Source organism: Nycticebus coucang, chromosome 1 (genome assembly GCF_027406575.1).
Source record: "Nycticebus coucang isolate mNycCou1 chromosome 1, mNycCou1.pri, whole genome shotgun sequence".
NCBI classification, from domain to species: Eukaryota; Metazoa; Chordata; class Mammalia; order Primates; family Lorisidae; genus Nycticebus; species Nycticebus coucang.
Genome location: NC_069780.1, coordinates 135,338,200 through 135,351,595, shown reverse-complemented (window position 1 = coordinate 135,351,595; position 13,396 = coordinate 135,338,200). Strand labels below are relative to the sequence as shown.

General features: G+C 40.2%; 1 protein-coding gene across 1 annotated transcript in view; it reads left to right on the top strand.

Moving 5' to 3' along the window:
- The window catches only part of ARHGEF28 (Rho guanine nucleotide exchange factor 28), a 292,201-nt gene that overhangs the window by 113,350 nt on the left and 165,455 nt on the right, over window positions 1-13,396 (top strand). The gene's annotated exons all lie outside the window — the stretch shown is intronic.

The following is a 13,396-nucleotide window of genomic DNA, read 5'->3' as shown; positions in this document are numbered from 1 at the left end:
ATTTTAATATTTTATATGTTGATGCTCAGATGACTTCTGATTCAAAAGCCTCACCTGCCTGCTCAGTCACACTATTGTCCTTCACTTGTGTTCCCAGTAGCCTGATATGGCAGGCAAACGCCAAGCCTGCTGACACTAGGCGGGAGGCTGCCATTTGGGTAAAGAGGACCAATGGCCTTGTTCCTGTCAACATGGTAGCCTCTCTCCCAACCTGTTGGGGAGGTAGAGCTAGTCAAGGTTTATACTTTCTGACTGAAGAGAAAATGGCCCACTTCCTTAAGAAGAAGTCATATAAAGACTCACATGCTTACACTTGCAAACCAATAGAGAGCAATTTGGCAGTTTCAAGTTTTTTTTTTTTTTTTTTTTTTTGCCAGAGTAAATGACTATTATTTTGAAAAGTGAATTTGGACTTTTCTGCAGTTCTGTAGGCAAAAGTAGTCCATATGATCAAAGGTCTCCTTGCAGGCAGAATTTCTGTTGGTTGTGGAAGAGCTGGGATTCTTTGTTATACCAGTTGTAAAAACATAACAATCTGGTTTTGTAAAGGTGATACCATGAATTGAATCTGCAGGGTGAAAATATTAAAACATGCAGTGAAGCAGAGTTTTACCTGTTAGATTGCTTTTTCAAATTTAAAGAATTAAACTTTTCTCTTGCCTTCCTAATGGGTTTGAGTGAAAGAAAGTTTTAGGGTAAGCCACTTGAGCTTTTGCAACTTTTCTGCAGGGCTGTGTTAGAGTTAAATTTAAACACAGCTAGTGCAGTTAGAGGAGCAGCTTCCCAGTCTGTGGAGAAATGATTGTTTCCATCAAAGAGGAGTAATTGGTGGAACTGGTAGGACTCACTGAAGTTGGCTTAGACAATTTGATATTTTAATTGTTTATTCCAAAAACGAGATTAAGAGTTTATTCCTTAACTTGCAAATAATAGTAATAGAGTTATAATAACCATAACAAGTGTAAACTCGAACCTGGAAGTTAGAGAAATGATTCATTAGTTGTAGAATATATGCTATAAGGGCAACTCTTTAGTTAGAATCTGTTTGTATAGGTTATGACATAATAAACAGTGAGTTAAAGGACCCCAGGTGTAATATGCACAGGTGTATAGGTGATGTAATGTGATGCTATCACTAAGAAGGGTGGTTAGGATGATTTTGCTCCATTGAAATAGGGCCTTCATATATTAGTACATTTTGGAGAAGAATGATTGGTTTTCTATGCTTTACAAATAACCGAGGATCAGGAAAAGAAGTGCAGAGGCCAAAAGCACTTTAGAAGAAAGTTTCTAAGAGTAGAGGTTTTATTTGGTAACTGTTAAAACATGTCTTTTTTTTTTTTTTTGAGACAGAGTCTTACTTTGTTGCCCCCAGTAGAGTGCTGTGGCGTCATAGCTCACAGCAACCTCCAGCCCTTGGGCTTAGGTGATTCTCTTGCTTCAGCCTTTCATGTAGCTGGGATTACAGGTGCCTGCCACAACACCTGGCTGTTTTTTTGCTATTGTTGTTGCAGTTTGGCTGAGGCCAAGTTTGAACCTGCCACCCTCGGTATATGGGGCCAGTGCCCTGCCCACTGAGCCACAGGCACTGCCCCCTGTTAAAACATGTCTTGATTATTGAGTGTTCAGTTTTAATATTGGTTCTTATCTGCAGTGAGAACATATAGTTCTTTATGAAAGACTCAGTGGCAACTACCTGTTTTATGGGACATCTACATCTTGCTTCAAGCCACAAGGCCAGCACCATCACCGTATCTCTAGGCAACGAGAGAAGGGAATGTGTGGGCCAGCAGTGTTTGACAGAGGCAAATACCTTTCTCTTTGAATAGAGAAAAGAGATCCATATCCATTAGGAAGCAAGATTTGTTTAACACTTGAAATGCAGCTTGGCTTGTATTTTTATCCTTGAATACTATCTGCGGCTGTAGCTATAGAGAAAATAGGGCCAGGCTAAGAAGCATGGCATCCTTGGCTGGCCTGACTGCACTGCAATCCAGTTCTTACCAACTAGGAAAGGGCACGTTGAATTATTAAGACTTGCTTGCTGGTCTGCAGATGTCAGTGTTGTTCTTCCACCCCAACGCCACACACGGGACGGCAAGTTTGAAATAACATTAGCTGAAGTACTAGTGGGTAGGAACCTATAGAGGACAGATTTATTACAAAATGCAAGTGTCCAGTTTTTAAAAAAAAATAGTTTTGACTGTCAAAATTGTGTTATTGATTTACTTTTGTTGTGACTATACAGGAAAGCCTGAACGTACTTGCATATATAATAACACCCAACATCAGATATGTGTGCCCCCCCAGTGGGCCAGCTGTTTGCTACAATTCTTCTGAACTCCCAGAGCAAACTGAATTTGCTATGTGGTATATTGATATCCCTAGAAAGACAATAACTCGAGTTATAACAGAAGGAGTACCTAAACAAATAAAAAAAATCATTAATAACAATTTTGCAATATATACAGACATGCATCTTTTTATATTTTCAGTAATAATTAGAATTTTCCATGTAGAAATACTATATATTTCTGAAGCATTCTTTCTATGTATTTCATATTTTGTGTCGTCACATTAACTTTAATTCTCTAATTGTTAATGGTATACAATGGATATTTGTATATTGAACTTAAAAAAAATAATAAAAAAATTGGATGATGAGGACAAAAAATAGTTTTGAAATTAGTACATTATGGGTACAACCGATGCTGGGGTTTTGTGCATTTCTCTTGGAAATCTTGATGTTTTTCAAGGAATGCTGTACACATTCAAAAGTGCTTTCTAGCTTCTGTCACTTCTGATAGTATCTAATGGGACAAACACCTACACACCTTTTCTGACATTTTAACCTGGAATTATTTTCCTTCTGTTACTAAGGTAACTCACCAGATAAATACCTAGTGGTGGACAGAATGTTCTTTAGAATAGATCTTACAGAAAATCAATAAAATTGTTTCACAGTACTTAGCTATACATGTGGATATAATTTGTGTAGATTTAAATCCTTAATTTCAAAACATTTTCTCTTCCATCCCCCTTTTAGCTTTCACTTTTAAGGAATAAGTTTTCTGGCAGTGAAGAATTTAAGATAGACTTGAACTAAGGAAAAGTTGCCCTCCACCCCCTTCCAACTCATTTGGATTTTCCCTTCTAAGTCAGTAACGACCTACTAAGCACATTCTTTGTTTAAGGTGCTGTGTTTTAAATAAAAAATAGCAGCTTAAACTCTTCCTTAGAAAATTAGCTTCCTACTTTTGTTTGGCAACAATGGCCCTTAGACTGGAATAGAGAATTACACACTGACTCTCACATCTGGGAAACAGAACAGAGGGTTGTATTCAGGTCACTTTCTCTCCCTCAAATGTAACTTTCAAGAGGAAAAAAATGTAAATGGAAGCATTTATTTTCAAACACCCTACCCTTCTGCACTTCCCAAAGGATTCAGACTGTAGAAGGTTCTGGAGTCCTGTCTGGGGCTTCTCTCCCCTCCAAACCCTGCAGGATGCACATAGCAAGTTGAATTTGCACACAGGGGATTAGAACTGAATTTGAAAATGACGGTAACCAAGGGATCTCTTAATAATCTTGAAGAAAAATAAAATCTTGCTGTTTCTGTACATTTCTTAATAAGATCTGAATGCCAGCAGCTGTCCTTTACTATTTTATTTTTAAACCAAATGAAAGGTGGGTTTTAAACTACCTTTGTTTGGAGATGAAAAAGCCTGGATTGAAGGAGATGGATAGGAGAGGGCTGGGGAGGAGGGTGGAGCAGGGAGCCAGAGAGATGGTGTGTTTCTTAGGGGAATGGCCATCTCTGTGTCCTGTTGTAAGGTCCAGTAGAGTTTTTAAGACCTCATCTCAATGCTCTCAAATTGGTATGAAACTGTATGTAGATAGAAATCTTTAAAAAATCTTCTGTAATACCCTGTGTTTTCACATGCTGTCACCTGCAACTGTAGTTGTTTTTATTTTGCAGGTTTGACGCCAGAGCACGTGTGTGTGCCTGCATACATGCATGTGTGTGGCAAGACATCAGGCCAACATCTGGAGGAGAGGCCTGAGCATGGGGCAGAGCCGGGGTCCTTAGAATTGCCCAGCTCAGTTACCTTCTGCTCTTTCCTCCCTCGCTCTCAATTAGTGGATTAAAATTTTACCTTTTCTTGTCCTTTTTAAAAAAATCCATTTTGTGTTTTTTGTTTTGTATAGATTCTTGTTTACAACTCCATCTTCCCATCTGCAATTTATAGTAGAAGATATAATTTGTATATATAGTATTACATGACTCAATCTCTGATTTAAAAATAGTCCCCAATTCTTACAGACGACAACACACTGTTTCCTTTCAAAACATTTAATTTTGATAGTCTTCATTTTTTTGTTGATGTTGGCTTTAATATATATATTTTTGAAAATTACATGAGATACGTCACTGTAGTTGAGAGTCATTCAAGCCATCCCTTGCTTAATGAAAGGCATAATAGTTAAAGATTTGAGTTTTGGAGATGGAAATGTCTAGGTGCAAATCCTTGAGGCTGCACTTATTACCCAAGTGAGCTGGGGAAGACTGTGTTAAGCCTCAGTTTTTGCCCCTATGAAATGAGGATCATCATATAACATACATCACAGAATGGCTGTTAGGGTTAAATGAGATGATGCTAAATAAAGTACTGAATAAATGTTAGCTTCCTATAGAAGCAAGAAGTGTAAAATCCTTATCATTCTCACTGACACCCAGGAAAAATGAAATATATGTGGGATGGTGGTTCAGTTCTTTGCTTTCATTCATGCATCGTACTTAGCCATCTGGATTTCTGTTTAACTTTTTTTTCAACCTCTCCACCCCCATACCAGGTAACCAGCATCTTTTCTACTGACTTCCTTTTTGGTTTATCCCGTTTACCTTTTTCCTCTATTCTTACCAGAATCCCATGCTGATTGTGCCTCAGTGCTGAAGTAGAGGATAAAATCACCCACTGAAGCCATAGTTTATCTATAGAGCAGCAGTTCTCAACCTGTGGGTTGCGACCCACAGGAACTGTATTAAAGGGCTGCAGCATTAGGAAGGTTGAGAACCACAGTTATAGAGCTTCATATGTCCCCGTCTGGGACTTTGGACATGAGGCTCTGGCATCCAGGAGTGGCCTGTTTCTTGACTCTGCTTGAATTCAGACTTACCCATGCAACCTTCCAAGGGCCATTTGCATGGTATGGCCACACTCTTTCTACTTGTCAATAATAAAATTAGACTGTAATATATTTTCATTTGTCTCCCAAACAGAACAGGGTCCCCAAAGGGAGGATGTTTGAGAATTCCAGCTTGCCTGCAGTATGAGGGGAGAGCAAAAGAACGCCCTGTGCACAGTTGGCAAATGTCTATTGAGTGAATGGATGGTGGACTTGACTCATGGCCTTGAAGGAATATGAACAAATAATAGAGAAATTTACTACACAAACTGGAAGGAGGTGTAACATAATTGGTACTTAGAACACTTTATGACCTGCTGCTGCCAGAACCCAGAATTATAACACATTTGTCTTAATGGCACATTTAGTATGCTACATTGATGCAATTACAGGGTCTCATAAGAAGGTGGCTTATTCCCTTCAATTGAGCTTTTAAATTATACCCAGAACAAAACTGTTTTCAAACATACGACATATTTAGTGACTGTTCATTGTATATTTTGTATTAAAAAGATCAGACAAATTTATTCATCTACAAGGTCCCCCCAGTAGTGGCTCATAGTTCTCGAGATCCCTGCCCTGTTGTTTTCATTACAGCCCTCTGACCATCCTGGCTAGGCAAATATCACTTCTTTGTTACAAAGCAAGCATCTTGAAACTCCAGAATCAAATCGTCTCCCCAAAGTTATAGCTGGCTGTGTGTTCAAATTCAGATCTCTCAACACTTTTCTCTGTCCCTCTTTGCACTAGACAATGTGGTATGTGGTTTTTTAGTATCTTAAACTGATGCCCATACAGCATAATTTAGTCTGGAAGTGTCACTCGAACATGAATGTCAAACATTGGGTTGCCATCTTGGAGTTCTGATAAAGATTTTTTTTAAGGTTACAACTGCTTTAGTACTAGCTTCACGGGCTAAAATAAAGTATAATTAGCCTTTATGAGATGCAAAATCTATACCGTACATTCGAGGGTTATATGCCACAGTACAAGTTTTCTGGAATGAAAGTGTGATGGATGTTTATTTTCAGGCTGGAGTGGTTGTCATCGGAGTGTCTCCCATGCCTCAGATGCAGAAAACAAATCTCAGTCCTCTTCTACCATTTGGTTTTATGGCCCAGCCATGCTTGCCCTGTTGGTCTGGTGCTCTGTGGAATGTCCTGTTTCCATATCTTTCTCATGAGTGTATTTATATTTGCAATTCCTCCTTTGGACTCACCAGCCTCCCAGCTCCTGTGTGGAAGGCTGATTTGTTTATCTACATACCAGAGCCCTGAGTAGACGCATAAATGGCAGATGCTGTAAGACATGAGTCCTCTTCCCATTCTCTCCCTGAGAGTCCTGAAAACATCTCAGGGACTGTGGGATACCCAGGCCAGATCTCCCTTCCACTTCCCACATAAATTTTAGTAATTCTTTTCTTTCATTATCCTTCCATTTTGTTTCTTCTTGGCATTTTATAAATATCTGTAAATTTTCCAGTCGTGGTACGTGGTTTAGGTTAAATAAGTTTAACTTGCATTCAGGTCGGTTTTCTTGTAAGCTGGATAATTTCCTTCTTTCTTTCTTTTCTTTTCTTTTTTTGAGACAGAGTTTTACTTTGTTGCCCTTGGTAGAGTGCAGTGGCTTCATAGCTCACAACAACCTCAAACTCTTGGGCTCAAGTTATCCTCTTGCCTCAGCCTCCCAAGTAGCTGACATTACAGGCCCCTGTCACCACGCCTGGCTATGTTTTAGAGATTGGGTCTTGCTCAGGCTGGTTTTGAACCCCTGAGCTCAGGCGATCCACCTGCCTCGGCTTCCCAGAGTGCTAGGATTACAGGCATGAGCCACCATGCCTGGTGGGCAGACAGTGTTATAAAAGGGATACATACTTTGCCCGCCATTTATTTATTTATTTCAGTTGACTATATGATTTTATTATTTTTTAAATCTTTTTATTTCAGATTAACATAAGGGTACAAAAGATTAGCTTACATTGTTTGTGTTTGTTAAAGTCCAAGTTGTAGTTGAATCCTTCACCCAGGAGTTGTGCCATATATCCCTACATTGAGCCTGTTATGTGAGAACTTACCAAACCCCTCCCTCTGCTCTCTTCCCTCCTTCTTTTTCTTCCCTCATGTCTATACTTTCTCAAAGCAACCTATAGATTTGCAATCCCCATGAAAATTTTTTGCAATCCCCAACATCATACTTTGAAAAACTTGAAAAAATAGTTCTTCATTTCATGTGAAACCAGAACAACCCCAATAGCCAACACAATTGTTAGAAATAAAAACAAATCTGGAGGCAGCACTTTACCAGATTTCAGGTTATGCTACAAGTCTATAGTGATCAAAACAGCATAAAATAGAGACATAGATCTATGGAACAGAATAGAAAACCAAGAGATGAAACTAGTCTCCTATCTCCATCTGGTCTTCAATAAACCAAACACTGGGGAAAAGAATTCCTACTTAACAGTAGTGCTGGGAGAGGTGGTCAGCCACATGTAAAAGTCTGAAACTGGACCACATCTCTCACCACTTACAAAAATTGACTCACAATGGATAAAAGATTTAAATCTAAGAGGAGAAACAAAAACTCTAGAAGAAAGAGTGGGAAAAACTCTTTTTTTTTTTTTTTTGTAGAGACAGAGTCTCACTTTATGGCCCTCGGTAGAGTGCCGTGGCCTCACACAGCTCACAGCAACCTCCAACTCCTGGGTTTAGGCGATTCTCTTGCCTCAGCCTCCTGAGTAGCTGGGACTACAGGCGCCCGCTACAACGCCCGGCTATTTTTTTGGTTGCAGTTTGGCCGGGGCCGGGCTCGAACCCACCACCTTCGGCATATGGGGCCGGCGCCCTACTCACTGAGCCACAGGCGCCACCCAAGTGGGAAAAACTCTTGAGGATATTGGCTTGGGGGAAGAGTTTATGAAAGAGACCTGCAGCAACAACAAAAGTAAATAAATGGAACCTGATCAAGCTAAAAAGCTTCTGCACAGCTAAGGGCCCAGCAACTAAAGCAAACAGCCTTCAGAATGGGAGAAGATATTTGCATGTTAGGAATCTGACAAAGGGCTAATAACCGGAATTGACAGAGAATTCAAAGTAATCAACAGGAAAAGAGCAAACAGTCCCATTTATCACTGGGCAAGATGCGGGAACAGAACCTTCTCTGAAGACAGATGAAGGGCCAACAAACAAAACTGTTTCTTGTCCACTTACTTATTTACATTTACACATCTCACTCTGGCTTTGCATTAGAATCTCTTGAGGATTTTTTTTTTTTTTTAACTCACCACTCTACTAACAGGGAAGAATCTTTAGAAAATAAAATTCTGATTCAGATGTTCTGGGGAGGACTTTGAACACCAGTCTATTTTTAAAACATTTTTCTTCTATGTGTGTATGTGTATGAATATGAGAGAGAAAGAGGGAGAGGGTGACAGATGGAGACTAGTGGACTCCAGAGTATGAACACCCCCAGTCCTTTCCACTCATTGTCCTCTGTCTTCTATGAGGTGTTATGTAGACGTTTATAGTAATCATTTCCTAATTTTCTGTATAGTTTTACTTTCTATGTATATATCCCTAAATCATATGTTTCGTTTTTATTCTTTTTGAACTTTGTTTTTCTTTTTCTTTCTTTTTTTCTTTCTTCTTTTTTTTGAGACAGAGTCTCAAGCTGTCGCCCTGGGTAGAGAACTGTGGCATCACAGCTCACAGCAACCTCCAACTCCTGGGTGTAAGCAATGCTCTTGCCTCAGCTTCCCAAGTAGCTGGGACTACAGGTGCTCACCACAACACCCAGCCATTTTTTGGGTTGTTGTAGTTGCAGTTGTTGTTTTAGCTGGCCCAGGCCTGGTTCAAACCCGCCAGCCTCAGTGCATGTGGCCAGCACCCTACCCACTGAGCTACGGGCGCCGCCTGTTTTCCTTTTTTTTCCTTTTGAGACAGAGTTTCATTCTGTCACCCCTGAGTAGAAAGCTGTGTTGTCACAGCTCACAGCAACCTCAAACTCTTGTGTTCAAGCAATCCTTTTGCCTCAGCCTCCCATGAAGCTGGGGCTACAGGTGCCCGCCACAACACCAGGCTACTTTCCCTATTTTTAGAAATAGAAACTCAGACTTGCTCAGCCTTTTTAATAGACTTTCTTTTTGAGAGCAGTTTTAGGTTCTGGCAAAATTGATGGAAGGTGTAGCGTTTTCCCATATTCTCCCTGCCTCCGCACATGCAACACCTTCCCCATCATTGACATTCCCCATAGGGGGGTACATTTCTTAGAACTGATGAACTTACATCGATAAGTTAATTCCTTTTACAGTCTTTCAAGCTGAATTTTCTGCTAATTGAAAGGTTTATTCAGGCCTTGTGTAGGTGTGATAATGGTTCAGAATTCTGATGGACCAGTAAACAAAACCACTTTCCTCCACTAACATCCACCCTGGCTATCCCTGCTCTTGCTCTTCAGATGCTCTGGAAGTTCTCTTGGTGTATGTGACATTTCACAGAGATCCTTACTTACCATACAGTGAGGACAGGTTTGAATATTCTTAGGACTCTTGGATCTTTATTGTGGCAGCCTCATCTTATGGGCAAAGATACTTGATAGAGAGAGGAACGTGGACCCTGTGGGAATGCCTCTTACGCTGTGCTGGGAATGGTTTATTGAATGGCACAGCCTGTGCAGTTCATTTTTGTAATTATGCTCCCAGGATGTTACAAGTAATGCAATTTAATGTTTGCCATTAGAAGCAATTATGAGTAATTCTCTTTTAGTTACATTAGTTCAGGTAACTCCAGTTACCAACCAAACAGGAAGAGACATATTTATTTGGTAAAAAAAATTAAGTCGACACTCTCACTTCTGTCAAATCATATAACCTCTTTCCACAGTTTATTTTCCTGGCTGCTATGAAGAAATCTGAAACCCTAAAACAAGTGGAATTATTTATATATGTCATGATGCTTCCTATTTCAAGCTGTTTGCCTCACACTATGCTCTGAACTTCCATACTAAAGGAGAAAGGTCTCATTCTCTAATTTGTTTTCTTTAAACCTCAGCTCTTCTCTTTCCCTGTCTTCTCTCCTTCCTGGAAGTGCATAGATTCTCAGATTCTCAGAAAGAGAGTGACAGAGAGTGTCAACGGCAAGCCTTTCAGTTCTGCCTGTTTACTGTTCTCTCCTGTTGAACAAGATATGAGCATGGAGCCAGGAAAGAGAACAAAGAGCTGGACTAGAACAGGCTTAGAAGACTCTCCTGGTAAAGGAAAGAGCATCTCCCCACGCTCACACCACTGGTTGGGTTGAAAACAGTTCATTTTTAACAGTGCTTTTAGGACATTGCACCAAGCACTGTAGGATGTCTCGTTTAAATGGATGACACCAGGCTCAACTTTACCAGTGGTATAATTTTAAAAGGGAACACAGAGGATTTGGATATTCCCTTGTGATCATATTTTTCTTGGAAAAAAATTGCAATCTGTATGACCACAGGACATTTCTCACCATATTCAGACGGGGATCTACGAATTAGAAAATCTATCCTAGCATGGCTGCTTAATATGCCAACAAGTTTTCCTGTGCTGGGGAGCGCACGTGTGCGTGTGTGTATGTGTTTGTTTTGTTACCTGATCTTAACAAAGTCTCTTCCTGGTTATTATTTAAAAAGGAAGAAAAATGCAAATATTATCAAACATACCCAGCTAGGAATCTGTTAAGAGTAAAAACCCTACTTTCTAATCAAACGAGTGTAATGGTTCAAAACATGAAGTGCCAAATAGCCAACTATAAGTCCTTTAATAGCCAGAATAGCTCTTTTGATTTCCATACGGCTGAAGGTACCAAGCCTATTAAACACAAGTCTGGCAGGGATGTACCACCTTGTCTGTTTTTAGATGTTTTGGGATTTGGGGTATTACTTTTCTGGGGGGGTGGGGATCTGTGCTGTTGCCACACAAATGGGTGATGGAGCAAATATACAGAGAAGTTGGCATTTCACCCTGATAAGAGCTCATTTATGTATTTTAAGTATAAAGGCTTCCATTCATTGATCTAGATGCAGAAATAGTAGTATAAACCAATTAAAATGTAAGCTACCCTGTTTCCCCGAAAATAAGACATCCTCCGAAAATAAGACCTACTTACAGGAAAGATAAGACGTCCCCTGAAAATAAGACCTAGCGCATCTTTGGGAGCACACCTTAAAATAAGACACTGTCTTATTTTCGGGGAAACAGGGTAGTGGTTTTCCTTCAAGTTCACATGCAGGAGGGCATTTCCATCCTGTTGTTTCGAATTGGGCCTTTGTTGTATGTTGGTTCCTCAGATATCATCTCCAGCACAGCCTGCTGGCAAGACAAAGCTGAGTTTTTCCCTACTATGGTAAGAGAGAACACCACCTCCCCAGAGCCCTAGCAGTGTCATGAAGGGGGCATGGCAAAGTTGGAATTTATTGAGAAATTAGAGTTTGGTTTAATGATGGTCTTTTAATTGATGGAGATGATGGGAAGGATGGTGGGCAGGGAGGGAGCTTGACTAGGATTGGATGAGGGTCATAATATGTGATATAGTTTAGGATTAGGATTTTGCTCTTAGGGTTTAAACTATGGATGGCTCCTATTGAAGAGTTTTGATGATTTTTTTTTTTTGAGACCGAGGCCGCTCTGTTGCTATAGGTAGAGTGCTGTGGCATTATAGCTCACAGCAACCTCAAACTCTTAGGCTTGAGCAATTCTTTTGCCTCAGCCTCCCTATAGCTGGGACTATAGGTGCCTGCACTGCACCCAATGATTTTTAGTAGAGATGAGATCTCGCGGTTGCTCAGGCTCGTCTCAAACTCCTGAGCTCAAGTGATCCACCTGCCTCAGCCTCCCAGAATGCTAGGATTATTATTATTTTTTTTTGAATGCTAGGATTATTGACGTGAGCCACCATGCCTGGCCAAGTTTTGATGAATCTTGAGGAAAATTCTTATAATAAACAATCAGTCATTAGTCTGAGATGGTAAAATTGTGCTTATGAAGACAATAGAATAGTAAAATCATGTTAAGTGGACAGTGAGCAGTGTGGGGAAGTAACTCATTTTGTCCTCAGTGTGCAGGGGAGTACATAATTTCTGTTCTTAGATTTTGGACAAGTGCTATCTGTGGCAGAACTATACACATTCTGCACAGCAGCTGATTCATTAAAAGCCGGTTTTCCTAGGTACTCACCAGAGAAAGGACTATTGGCCATTGTTTCATTCATTCAATAAGCAAATATTGACAGAGCACATACCATAGGAATACCACTGGATCAAAAGCAAGGTCTCTGCTTTCTTGCGCCTTTGATTCCAGTGTGATAGAGCAGTGTCTGGGTCTCCTCCAGGTTACAAACACAGTAACATTACTTACCTGGGGGTTATATATAGTTCAAATTCTTACTGCTTGCTCATTGCAATAGATCTTGAGTGCTGGGATTTTCATATTTAGGTTGTTAAAATAGGCTTATTTTAAGGTATCTCTGGATGCTTTATGGAGTTCACAGACCTAACTTTTTAATGTAGGCACATTTATTCTTTTACATATTTATAACATAATGTTTATCAAAGACCAGCCGTCTTCCAGACTCTGGGCCATTATGGTAGGAATACAAGCATATAAACTCTATACAAATTAGGCAATTTAAATACATAAAAATAAGTGATATTTTAAAAGCCAATTGCCATTCAACTCCACAAATGACTTTAGTTGGCCAGCTACTATCCTAGGTGTTAGGAATAAAATACTCAAAGGACCCCTCAGCCTATAAGATGATGCAGTCAGGAGACAATCATGACATAGAGCCAAGACACACAGAAAAGCCCTCTGCCTGGGGCCGACTCTGTGGAAAGGCACAGGGCTGGCTTTCCAAGCAAAGTGTTGGGGTAGCACCAGGAATGACAGTGATATTAGAGATCAAATAGATGGTCAAAAGCACCACCGCAAAGCTTAGGAAGACAATGACCTCAGTCTCATGTTTTCTGGAAATGTGAATGAAGCCCATTTCTGTTGTAGCTTCTTACCAGGGAAGGAGCAGCTCTCAGGATGAAGGGTGGAAACAGGCTCCTCAACAATCTGGGCCTCTGAGAACATCCCCTGCCCAAGTAGCAGGGCCTCCTTAAAGGAAGCTTTGGAAATGAACAAATGTCTGTTTCCAAACAGACACTCATCTTTTCCTAGAAACTGTTTTCCTCACTAGGCCTT